Genomic DNA, 13,700 nt, shown 5'->3' with positions numbered 1-13,700 from the left:
TAATAAATAATAAAATAATGCATTTAACCTAAATAAACTAAAGTAAAGTGTAAATAATAATTATCTACACTAACACCCCCCTTAAGTGCAACTTAAGGGAATGCACTTAAGCTCACAAATGCTATGATGAAATGCATAATTGGTCTTGGATACTAGGCCATGTTAGGTACCCATGTAAAAATGAAATGCTATATATACAAGGCAATGCAATCTATCTAAAAATGGAGAAAGAGGAAAAACCTCATTGGAAAAACCCTCCCCCAAAAAGAGAGATAAGTACAATAAAGAAAGATGCATGAATGGATGGATTTAACAAGACCCTCCATTATGACATACATCATGCATGTATAATAGAGAATCCCTTGATGAAATCCCCTACTAGTGGAGTATCTCATAATGATAAGTGCTTGAAGAAAAAAGAGAATCTAATGTCAACAAACAAAATTTCTCCCTTCAGGAAGAAGATACACAAAGTATAGGTGCAAGTATGCTCCCCATTGTGGATAGGAAGATGGAAGAGGGATTCATATGTAGTATCCTATGCATGCTGCCACTAAAGTCTACTCATATGTTGAGAAGTCATTGATGAATGGAGATGCGACAAACCAAGCTAGTGAATGCCCATAAGAAGGTGGAAAGCAAGGTACCATGTTTATGTATGAACCTAAATCAAGCTCCAAAGATGATGAAGCATCTTGATAGGAAGATAGAGGAAGAGAAGAAATATCACCTCCCCTCAATGATGGATGCACACCCATGATAGAAGCTCCTTGATGAAAAAAGAAGTGGCACCATGAAAGTTGAATGATGGTGCTCCTTGTGGGAAGAAATGGTCCCATAAGTGTAGTAGAGAATGCTCCCCAACTGATAGGAGAATTCGCAGAAAATATGATGTATGAGAAAATTGTAACACAATCTCCAAAGACTGATATGACTCCTCATTAGTGAAAGAGTCCTTCTCCATCTACTATAAAGAAGCCACAAGCATGCCTGAATGATCAAGTGATTGAGGGTTAGAATGTGCCCTTGCAATGAGTGAAGAAATCCCCTCAAGAAAGAGAAGATTGATGTCATCAATGATGTCTCCCACATATTCAATGTGAGACTCCAAAAATAGCCTTGCAATGTCTAGAAGGAAGTCATCCCATGAAGCTGAAGTAGGAAGACATGGTATATCCTGCTGCACTGAATCAGGAGTATCTATGGCTAGAACTAGATAAGTAGAAGCAGCAAGAGTATTAGGAGGTGGGATCTCATCTGGAGTTGAAGGAACCATAGCTGAAGTGACTAAAGATATAATGTCCTCTGGAAAAGGAGGAACTATGGGATCTCCATTTTCTTTCCAAAGAGCCATCCAAATATCATAAGGGTGAACAAGCTTTTTAATGACATGCAAACAATTAGAACTTATATTGAATATAATGATATACACAATTCTATTAACTGGTGGTTTTTGTTCAGTGGAAGAGATCAGTTCAGTGGAACATAAATAAGGAAATACATCCTTATACTCTCTTCTTAGATGATCAATGATTAAAGCACTCCATTTCTGATAGTTCCTCTTTGTCAATGGGGATCTAACTCCACACTGACATGTGAAACAAAACTCCATGAGATTAATATATGTACCTCCCAAAATGAAAGAGAGAATCAAAGAACCCCCCCCCCCCCCCCCCCCCCCCCCAGTGTATGATTTAGGAACCTTTTACATACTTGACAATTTAGGGCCTATTTCTAAAAGTAGTATTTCTATCCATAGAAGCCTATAATCTTATTAAAGATCTAGAAAGTAGAAAAAAAAAATGTACTTTCAAAAAAATGGAACCTGATTATGTGTCTAGATGAGCCCTTACTAAGCTTTTGAAGTGACAAAAATCAAGATTTGCAAGTTGCAAAAAAATTCAAGAATAGAGAGCTCAAACATCCTACACCAATGTGTAGATCACAAAATTCTACCCCAAAACAAAAAAAAGTGGTCAAAAAAGGAGTCCGTATGAAGGAGATATCAATGTTTGAAAACATCCTTTGTTATTATTTTTTCTGAATCACCGCTGTCGCATCTCCAAAAATTAGATGATTCTAGATTTCATCTTAGATGTCTGATTTTGGTAAAACAAAAGTTGATTTAGGTGTTATTTGACCTTCTCAATCTGATGCAAATATTTGATTTGCACTAGCAAGCTTCAATATTCACCTGCAAAAAATCTCTCATATTGGCCTGTTGGCCACAAATTTTCTAGAAAATAATGCAAATCTGAAAAAATATCAGAGATGCAAATGATAAAATATGTAGATCTAAAATGATCATACCAATTTTACAAATTGGGCCTTTGGGTTGCTTGTTTGCAAAACAAATTTTGCCTCAATTTTAACTATTGTCCAATATAGGAAAATTTATAGTCAAATTCATTGAATCAACTCTTCGGATGCAATGGTGAGGTCCACTTTGGCTCTAGATGCTCCCAATATCTATGGATACTCTAGATCTGGTTCAAGGTGTCCTCAAAGAGGTGAAGCAAGATCTATCTCCAATGACTATGAAATGACACTCCTATGGATCTGATACCATGTAAGAATTTTCCTTAGAGAAAAATTCACCCAAGACTAAGAAGCACAATAACTAGCACAAAAGTAGACTAAAAGAGTATGCTCAATATGGGAATGAATATCTCAAAAAATATGTTCATACACACTAGGAGTGCTTGTATATAAAGGCCTCTAAGATGCATCTAGAATGTCTCTATAAGGTGCTAGGAGATAAGATAAGCATTACAACTAAGCACACGTCTTATCCTTCATTATAGATGAGAGAATAAGTATGACACGGTTTATCTCACCTAGAGATGTTGTAGACACCATGTGCTTCATTAGAGTGCTAACTTCTATGTTATAGACACCAAGTACATAAAAAAGGTGCAAACTCCTATGTTATTAACATGACAACTCATATGAGTGTGGATAGTCCAAGGTTTCTAACCTAATTATGATAAAGACTTTGGAAATACTAGTCTCCAAGAACATTTGAGGGAATTCGATGCCTTGTCTATGGAATTTATGCATAATCAGACATATCTTATGCATCTATTTCCAAGAAGTCTAGGTGGTTAGGCTATGGAATGGTTATCACACTTGCCTTTTGGTGTCAAAACATTCAATGAGTTTGCTAACTTGTTTTCCCAATATTACTCTCACAACATACAATACCCAATTAACATTTGTGTAACCTTAAACAAAAGGTTGGGGAACCTTTCCTCACTTTCCTTTAGAGATGGAGACAACTTTATGCTATTCATACTCATGCAAAATCCTAGAAAAAAAAAAAGTTGATATCAAGTTACGGATAATCTTCTGCTTAATTTTGGGTATAGAGTTCAACTTCAAGGTCCATGCACCTTTGAAGACATGGTCACACAAGCAATCCAGATAGAGGAATTCATGGTCAAAAAAGGTGAGCTAACGCTTTAGAAAGAGACTAAACAAGGGACAACCTATAATAAGGATAAGTCCAGATATGTGAATAAAAATTGAGAGCTTGTGCATGATGGAGTTGTTGACAACATTACTCCTAAAATTGCTAAGGCAGCATTTAATCTTATAGATAATCTTAGAGCATCCAAAAATGTTGAGAAACCTCCTCCTCACAATAAGGCATCTGGAAACAAACCAAGGAACTCATGGTCTACATGTCCTAAATGAGATTTTGCACCTCTTGGTGAACCTTTGGATGTCATTTACAAGACTTTGTTACAAAGAAACACATTTCTCCATTAGAAAGCTCTTGATCTTATGATCCACAACCGTAACCACCATGGTGGAACGAGACTTCATTTTGCAAATATCACCAAAAAAAAGGTCACAAAACTAGTAACTATATCAACTTGTATCACAAAATCCAAGATTTAGTTGATGATGGTGACATTGTTGTTGATGGACATAACAAGAACTCAAATCACAAGGTTTTCAAGGAGCCATTCCCTCAATATGCAAAAGGAGAAAACTCTAAATAGAAAATTAACAACAAGGTCAACTGTATGTACTCTAATGATGATGATGAGATAGTCCACATGGTTGAACTAGTAGGTGTTGAGTATTGTGATGTCATCACCATCAAGGGCAAACATGATAATAGTAGACCTAAGACACCATTTTTCTTAAGGGGTCCCACTTCCAACTCATTTGATACCGAGTCATCAAAAACTTGTGCCAATGCTGCCACACGTTCTCATGCAAAGTTAGTACTCAAAGGCCCTGTGCCTTCTTCTCCTAAGCTAGAACAAAAAAAAAGACAAACCTCTTACTGGTTCCTTTGGCAAAGGAACAAAACTTGCAAAAACTTCTATGCCTACTAGCTACAACATCCTCAATTAGTTATAACTAACAAATTCTCAAATCACAATCTTTGAATTGCTCAAAATCTTGCCTACTCATAGGTAGATTCTAGAAAAAGCCCTCACTAAGGCAAACATTCCTCAAGATATTGATCTTGAGAGATTCCAATCTATGGTAGATCACCTAACTTCACCTTACTATATGTCCTTCTTTGAGGAGGATGATAATTCACTGAGTCATTTGCATAATCGACCTCTACACATTGAGGTCCTGAAACACCAAAAACATGTCCTACACATGCTTATTGATAATGAAGTTGGTTTGAATATTGTTTCTGTTGCTTTTCTTGGATAATTAGAATATTTTGAAGCGTTTTTCAACCCTTGACAAAAGATAACTATCAAAGCATATGATGAAGTTGAGTGAAAATCTTTGGGTCTTATAGTGTTACCTCTTCGAGTTGGTCTTGTTGAAAGGGATGTCACTTGTCAAGTACTAGTCATTCCCTTGGCTTATAATATTTTACTAGGAAGAGCATGGATACATGAGATGAGGGCTATGCCTTCAACTTATCATCAATGCATGAAATTCCCATTTCACAGCTCTGAAGTCAGTATACCTGCAAGCACTAGTTATACTTGTAACATGCTGAAGTTTGCTAAAAACTTTGTGTCCACTAATAGGGAGTCTATGGAAAATCATAATAACAAGTTAAAGCCAATTGAGCAGTCACTATTAAAGCTAAAAGAAACCAGAATGGGAGAATATCACATAGAATTGGTTATGTAATTGACATCTATTCTTGAATCTCCCCATCATTATGGGAGACCATCTAAAGTAGAGAAACCTTTTGTGTTGAAACCTCAAACCAAGTATAATGATAAATTTGTCAAAGTTATTCTCTCTCTTGAGGAGGAAAGTGAAAACAAAGCTATTGCTAAATGAATCTACAAAGAGGAAACTCTAGTTGACCACACATAATAGTCTCACAAAATTACTCTTAAAAAGTATGGTCCAAGTCTTAAAATTATGAAACTCTTTGGATAAAAGGGAAATAGTCCTATTGGATGCAACAAAAATGGTCTAATTGATCTCATCAAAGTGATATCTAGGAAAAACTAAGATACATCTGGTCTAGGCTTCAAGAAGATTCCCTTCCATCTAGGGATCAACAAATTTGTACCAGAACCTAAAAATTCATCTGAAGATGAGTGATAGGCTAACTTCAATGACCATGAAGATAATGTTGATGAAGAAGATCCTAATCCTTATCCCATTCCACTTGATCTTGCTAATTTTTTTGTTGAATTAGATGATTTTGTACCACACATCAACACGATGGATAGTGATAGTATTTCTTCTGATGATACTACTAATTTACATCATACCAAACAAGAATAAGGAGAGTTTGGTCATGCTTTACACATTGAGTATTTTTGTAAAAATATAGATGAAGAAGAATAATTTGTCCCTATCACTATTGGGGAATTCTATAGTTTATCACCATGTAGCACATATTCTAAGGAATATGAATTTGACTCACTCTTAGGACTAACTACAAACAAAGAGATAGATCAAATTCATGTCTATGAAGACCTCCACAAAGTAGGTGAATCATCTAGGGTTAGGTTGGATGAGTCTTATCCAACTAGTGTCATCAATTCTTCAATTAATGACATTAGAACTTAGAGGTGTTCAAACACACTTGCAGAAGAAGTCGCTCTAGGTCTCGAATCGCTTGTCCATGCATTTGATGATTATACCATGAATGCTATTGAACCCTGGACTTCTCTTTCACTCACCTATCCCAAGCTCATAGACTAGAATTCTAATGCATCTAGTGAAGTCCCTATATTCTAGAATGACTATGCTCTCACCTATTACTTAAACGCTATTGAACCTGTAACATCTTCCACCGGTAAAAAAACCATCAACATGATTGAAGATGACATCAAATATCTCAATCAAATAAAAAACTAAATAAAAATAAAAGATCTGATGCTGAAAACCACATTGTGGTAGTATTAGAACCTAAAAAAGTAAAAATAAAAGACATATCCAAGGGTGAAAAACTCTTTGAGGCACCTACATATGAGATATTTGATGTACTTCCTAATCATTTCTAGGAACGATCATTAGTGTTGATAGAGCCAACACAGTCGATCAACCTGGAAACAGGCATCATGGTAGCAAAAAAAAAAAAGAATCTCTACTAATAAGATGAAAAATTTGTAAACAAGCACCTCTTGTTCAAAATGCTATATCTCATAGCGCATCTTCTAGATCTTATATAGTTTCTTTGTTACTTTCATTTTCTTCTTTCACTCATGTATCCATGGATTGAATCTTGTCATAACTTGGGGGCAACCCCTGCAATGTCATAGGAACTCTCTCGCATCAGTTACCAAATTTTCTAACTGCATCTATCTACTATCTTTAGTGTCACTTAGACATTCCTCTCATGAAAGATCTCTCACTCCAATCACCAGTTGTTCTAACTACATTAGTCTACTATTGCTAGTGTCACTTAGATATTCCTCTCATAAAACATCTCTTGTGTCAGTCATAGTCATTCTAACTGCATCTGTTTATTGTTGCTAGTGTCACTTAGAGATTCCTCTCATAGAACATCTCTTGCATCAGTTACCAATGGTTCTGATTACGTCTGTCTACTATGACTAGTGTCACTTAGAAATTCTTCTCATGAAATGTCCCTCACATCAGTCACTAGTTTTTCTAACTATGTCTATCTACTGTTACTCATCTTACTTGAAAATTCCTTTTATAGAACATCTCTCATGTCAGTCACCAGTTATCCCAACTATGTCTATCTATTTTCACTCAAGTTACTATCAATGTTCTTCTTACTCAAGATTCCTCTTTGACTTTAGTCACTATTTTCTCTAACTATGTCTCTCTACTCTCATCCTTCTACTGAAGAGATTTCTTCCATAAATGTTTTGAACACTAACACTTGACATTGATCCCTATGACACAGAAGCTGTACTCAAATCAATGAAATTGTTTGGATGTACTAAGCTTTTCTTTTTCTTTATCATGTTTCCTTGAGCAAGTCAATGATTTCATTTTTGATTAGAGAAGCAAGGACTAGGGGCATGATCTTTTCTTTGATTTCTATTTGTGGTTTAGTTCTAATGATTTGAGGCATACATATAAATGTGGTGTCTACTATAAGAGCCTTCATTTCATATTGGATGGCTGTGTGCACCTCGACTACTTTTTATATGGATAAATTAATGAGGTTGGTTCTTCTCCTTGCTTGTTGGAGTAAACTCTTTATGCTACAATAAATATTGATACTTGTCCTACTAAGTGAACATACAGGTCTCTGCAAGTATAGATGGCAACTTTTGTCTTAGGTTATGGACAAAAAGGCCATTGTAGACAAAATAATTACTGATTACTTAGCATAAGAAGAATCTCCTATGTGTCTAGTGTGTCTATCCGCAAGAAAAATTCTGGTCATCCTAGCATTTATGCTTTGATGCTTATTTTTGCTTGCTATATTAAAAGGGAAAAATGTTCTGGTCATTCTGGCTTCTTGTGCCTTCAATGCTTACATTTAATCCTAACAAAAATAGAACATATTTCCTATTCATATTTCCATGATTACAATGTTAGTGGGAATCGTATGATGTATGGGGTTTGTCTATAAGCTCAGTGATGAAATTTTTTGAAGCTTGGTAACTAGACCCAGGGTTCTATCTAAATTAAGGTTGCATTAAGCATAGATTTGCATTGCATATTATACTCACATAAGTTTGATCATTGATTTACTTGCATCCTTCATGATGAGGAATGGTCAGCTTCCTCAATGTATCACATTTCTTCATGGCTGCACAAGCATTTGGTCTTTGGTTTGCCCTATCAATCCTCATGGGATACCTGTCACTTACAACAAAAATAGAACACTGCATGAGATGTTAGTTCATTCACATTTTGCATTTCATACATACTATTATAATTCATCTTATTTACATTTATTCATGCATCACATCATAAATCCATTCATAATCATAAGCATAAACATCTCATGTACAATGAACTATGAAGGTAGGATATGACACATGCGATGGTACTCAAATCAAAATCTCATATATATATATATATATATATAAAATCAAAATCTCATATATATATATATATATATATATATATATATATATATCAAAAGTGTACATCTAGGGAAAACATAAACACTACTCAAGTACTATCGATATGAAAATGATACAAAATGGTGCTAGCACACCAATTGATACATAGTCAAATTAAAAATTAGAGTAAATCAAAATAACTCTCTTCAGCTCCCTCATCTCCTGCTGGAGGAGGAGGAGGAGGCAGTGGAGTAGGCATATTTGGTCTAGCTGCAGGACATGCACCTCCCAACTCTCAAGCATACTAGGAAAACTGAGGTACCTACTCAGCCTCATCTGGCACTACTTTTGCATATGCTAGAAAATAATACATTTCTTAGACTACTTGCAGTTAGATCTTGTCCTACTACTATTTTGATCTCCTCTCTACAATCTCTAGCTGCTCTCGTAACTTGCAGATCTTGCGATCCCACTCAGCTATCAGCATCTCTCTAATAGATTCTTATATTTGTAGCTCTCCTAAATACCATGAGGCTTACCATATACTCTCTCTAGAAAACTCCTTAGAGCCTCCTGAGTCCCTGCAGTAGGCTAGTCCTACATCTCCTCATCTAACTACTCAGCCTATACCTTGGCTGACTACTACTCCTCTATGTGATATCTTTGCCATCGACTCTGGCCTAATCCACTACCACCTACACCTGGATCTATCCCCATCTATGAAGGTGGGATTTGCACCTATCAAATTTGGCATCTCACCTATTGTGGTCCCTATGGTGACTATTGTGGTGGTCTTTGTGGTGCATGTGCTGGTTGTCTAGGAGACACCATTCCCATTGGGTCTATAAAGTGTGGGAAGGGATGATTAGCAAAATATGCCTAATAAGCTAGTGTAATCCCTCTATCTATTGTTGTTGGCAAGTAGTCCCACTATGTCACAACCAAGTTGCACACATCTATCATGGAGCTCTCTAGATCTAATATCTGCGACCATCCATGCTCAAAGTCTCTAGCCAATCATGCATAGGAGCAATACTCTTGTGAGATATCCTACGGCCTACCATACTATCACCACACACAAGCAAGTGGAAATCTCTCCATCATCTACACAAATCAACCTATTAGTGGTTATGATGCAAATAGATAACTTAGCTCCTAGAGCACATCATCCCAATCCTCAGTCTTTCTCTAGGGCCACCATACAATGGATACCAAGTCATCAATATAGGCCCTCCACTGCTCAATCTTTCGTAGAGTTGTCTAGGTAAGATGGCCTTTGTATCTACAAATATCGAGCTCCATAAGCTATCTTTCATCCTCAAAAAGGGGCCTCATGACTAGCAAATACTCCCATACCCAGATCTAAAGAACATAGAGCTCGACAACCATGCTCTTCCTCTCATGATACACTATCTCATGCATCTCATGATACATATGTTCAAGCATGCACTGGCCCCACCCATATCTCTATGGGGTCTCTAACATCATCTAGAGCATCTTGCCCCATCCGCACTCTAATCCATGCTAGCCTATTTTAGGCATCAAGAAAAAACTGATGAAAATTTCCAAAAATGATGCTGACCTATAAGTAGGACTATAGGTATGCACAAGCTCATCCCATGTGATGAATTGACCCATGATCAGATCCTCTTGAAACATAGCCCTCAATGCCTCTATACCTACTTGGGGAACTGTGTCACAGACCATTCTCAATCCATGCAAAGGGATCCTTAGTATATAATAGATGTGCTCTAGTGTGTTAGTCATCTCCCCCTATGGAAGATGAAAAGTGTTTCATCTTCGAAGGAAACACTCCACCAATGCAGGTAGTAGGTCGTGATTCACCAACACTAGTAGAATTCGGCATAGATAGGACAAACCTAATCTATCTATATGTGCCATGTTTGCATCATCAAGCTGCCACAACAAAGCTCCAATGGCAAGTAATTGGATTGAAATTTGATATCATCAAAGGTAACCTACACATGAACAAATACAAAATGCACACAATTAGTCTCCGCTCGAAAAAAAAATATGACAAAAAATCCTAATAATTGCAACAAAAAAATCAAAATTTCAACTTTTAAACTTGCAATTAACACTTGTATTTTGTGCAAATTTCATGTCCTCGTGCGAGATTTCACATCTTCATGCAAGGATGCATCTATTTGCATAAGAAGCGATGAAAGACTCAAAAAAAATGCCTAAAATCTAGGCCTCCTCATGCAACAAAGGGTATCTCCAATGTAAGAATCTCCAATGAACCAGGTGAAGAAGAAGATTCTTCGCACAAGAAGAGACTGGGTTTGTGCAAGGAGAGAAATCCTTGTGCGAGAACTAAAATGAAAAAAATTCAACAACACTAAAAATGTGCTAAATAGGATCAAAATGCGTGAAAAACTTAATACAGAGTAAGGTTATCAACTACTAACAAGAGGTTTGTACTTTGTTGGTTGACTATGTCATCAGGAGCACTCAAATTGATGAGAAGACATGGGGACCACCATTGTTTCCTCAAAGCTCCTCTTCTTCACTAAAGACAAAAGTGCCAATGATTTGAAATTGACCCTTTGGGGCCTTATATAGGTTTTGACCTAATTTATCAACATGCTCAAATTGGCATGCAAATCACCCCCTAGCTAATTTGATCGCTATGAATCCATTTTTGGGATCAAATTCAAAATTTGACACAGTTAAACAACTCAAAATTACAATTTAAAATTTTGGGACCAACACGATTGAATGCTTGTGCAGTCCAATTTTTTTGATACTTTGTGAATCTTGGAATATTTCCAAATCACTCTTTCTTCAAATTTTCCAACATTTTTAGAAAAAGTCAAATTTGGTCAAATCTAGTCAAATCCCTTTAAATTGACTCTAATTTTTCTTCTAATCATTTATATCTCTTCTACATTCTACTGAATCTCATATTTCTTCTGTATCTCTTAACTTACTGCACCACATCACATTTCTAGTGTGTCATCTTTTGATTTTGCTCCTGAGCGGGAAAGATGATTACATCATTGAATCTAAAATTCAACTCAATCTAAATCTTATGACCTCATTACTTGGGGCATATTATTACTCAGGGCATGTGACTCCTTTCTATCTTGCATCTGTGTCACCTTTTGATCAGTTGATCACATCTTATAATATTTCTAATCAAAGTTCCATAGATAGGTATTGAGACAGTCTAAACCCTAATTCCTGGGGATTAAGCCTCATTCTAGGGATGATTCTATGACTCATGATTAGATCTTACTATCTTGTTTGGATCAATATTTAGGTGTTCTATCTGGACTCTGGGGGATTAAACTCCACTCTAGAGATAATTCCAAATTCTTGCTAAGGATTAAACTTCATTCTAGAGATAATCCTAACTCTTGCTAAGAATTAAGCCTCGTTTTGAGGATGATTCTATGAATCATGATTAATCTTGTCATCTTTTAATCAACAAGTATTAGGATAGTCTTAACCCTAACTCTTGAGAGTTGAGTCTCATTCTAGGAACAATTCTATGAAATTTGACAATCTTTGTGTTATCAACTTTGGTATCTAGGTGTTCTATTTGGATCTCTTAAGGTTATGCTTCATTCTGGAGATAACCTTTAAAAGATTATCAATCTCAGTATCTAGGTGTTCTATCTAGATCCCTTAAGGTTAAGCTTTATTTTGGAGATAATTATTAAAAGCTTATCAATCTCAATATCTAGGTGTTCTATTTGGATCCCCTCAGGTTAAGCTTCATTCTGGAGATAACCTTTAAAAGCTTATCAATTGGTCTCTGTATCATCAATTTTAGAACTAATCTTATTTCTTGATCTATACTTTTGATTTCTTTGAATCAAATGTGTTTCTTGCACATTCATTCAAAGACAAACAACTATAAAACTCCAAAACTAGCACATTTCCATGTTAACCAACTTTGGTTTATTCAATTATTTCTAAGCCTTATTTTACTAGGCAATTCTAATTTTGATAATCGCTAGTTGACCAAGGTGTCAAATGCAGAAAATCCTAATCTACATTAATCACATTATTTATTTAATTCCTAAGTATTGACTCAAATTAGCTACATAAACCTATTCATTTAATTTAATTTAATTATAAGTGTTCTACTTTAATTAAAGTAAAATTACCTCTTTAGCTAATGTACAAAGGAATTAAATACATATAATTTAATAAGATATCTCATCTTTTTAATTATTTGAATTTTATTATTCAATTAATTGAAGTTATCCATTTATGAGGTCATATTTAATTTTATTAAATTAAATATTCTTGAAAAGGGATTAACTCCTTTTATCACTCAAAAAGGAATCAGTTAACTCCTTTTATCAATAAAAAAGGAATCAATTAACTCATTTTATCACTCAAAAAGGAATCAGTTAGCTCCTTTTATCACTAAAAAATGAATCAGTTAACTCCTTTTATCACTCAAAAAGGAACTAGTTAACTCCTTTTATCACTCAAAAGCATGAGGAAGTTTCCTTTATGACTAGCTCTCCTCTTCAATTTTGATCATCGATTCCAATTAATCTCCACCATCGATCACCTTTTGGATTCTATAAAAGAAGCTCTTCATTCCTCATTATAGAGGAAGAATTTTGGAATTTGTGTCAAACTTATGCTAGAATTCTTACTCATCTTGCTCACATTTGCATACCTTTATTTCTTTCATTATAACATTGTTGGTGTAAATAAGTATTTACTATTTATACTTTACTTAAGTTTACTTAGCTTAATGCATTATTTTATTATTTATTAGTTTGACACCTGGGAGTATGCATACTCAAATGATATGTCTTGTTGACAACATAGGAGTTAACAATTCTTTTATGCACATGGTGTCTACAACATAGGAGTTAGCATCTAATTTAAGCACATGGTGTCTAAAACATATCTATATGAGATACACCTTGTCATACTTATTCTCTCATTGATGCACATATATTCATGCATAATGAAGGATAATCCACTTTTGGTGGATGTGTGCTTAGTTATAATGCTTATCTCCTTACTCATTCTAGAAGCATTCTAGAAGCATCCTAGAGGCCTTTATATATAGGTACTCCTAGTGTGTATGTACATAGCATTACATGAATAACATTTAATATTTTTATTCTGATCATACTTTATTGGTTCATTCTATGCTTGTGCTTGAGTTCCTTGATCTTGGGTAATTTTTCCCTAAGGAAAATTCTTACATGGTACCAATGCTGAGGGAATTTCTGTTGACATATCCATTGGAGACCA

Source organism: Cupressus sempervirens, chromosome 7 (genome assembly GCF_028749045.1).
Source record: "Cupressus sempervirens isolate cs-2001-9-10 chromosome 7, ASM2874904v1, whole genome shotgun sequence".
NCBI classification, from domain to species: Eukaryota; Viridiplantae; Streptophyta; class Pinopsida; order Cupressales; family Cupressaceae; genus Cupressus; species Cupressus sempervirens.
The sequence above is the reverse complement of the archived record's forward strand: the minus strand, read 5'-3'. Positions refer to the sequence as shown.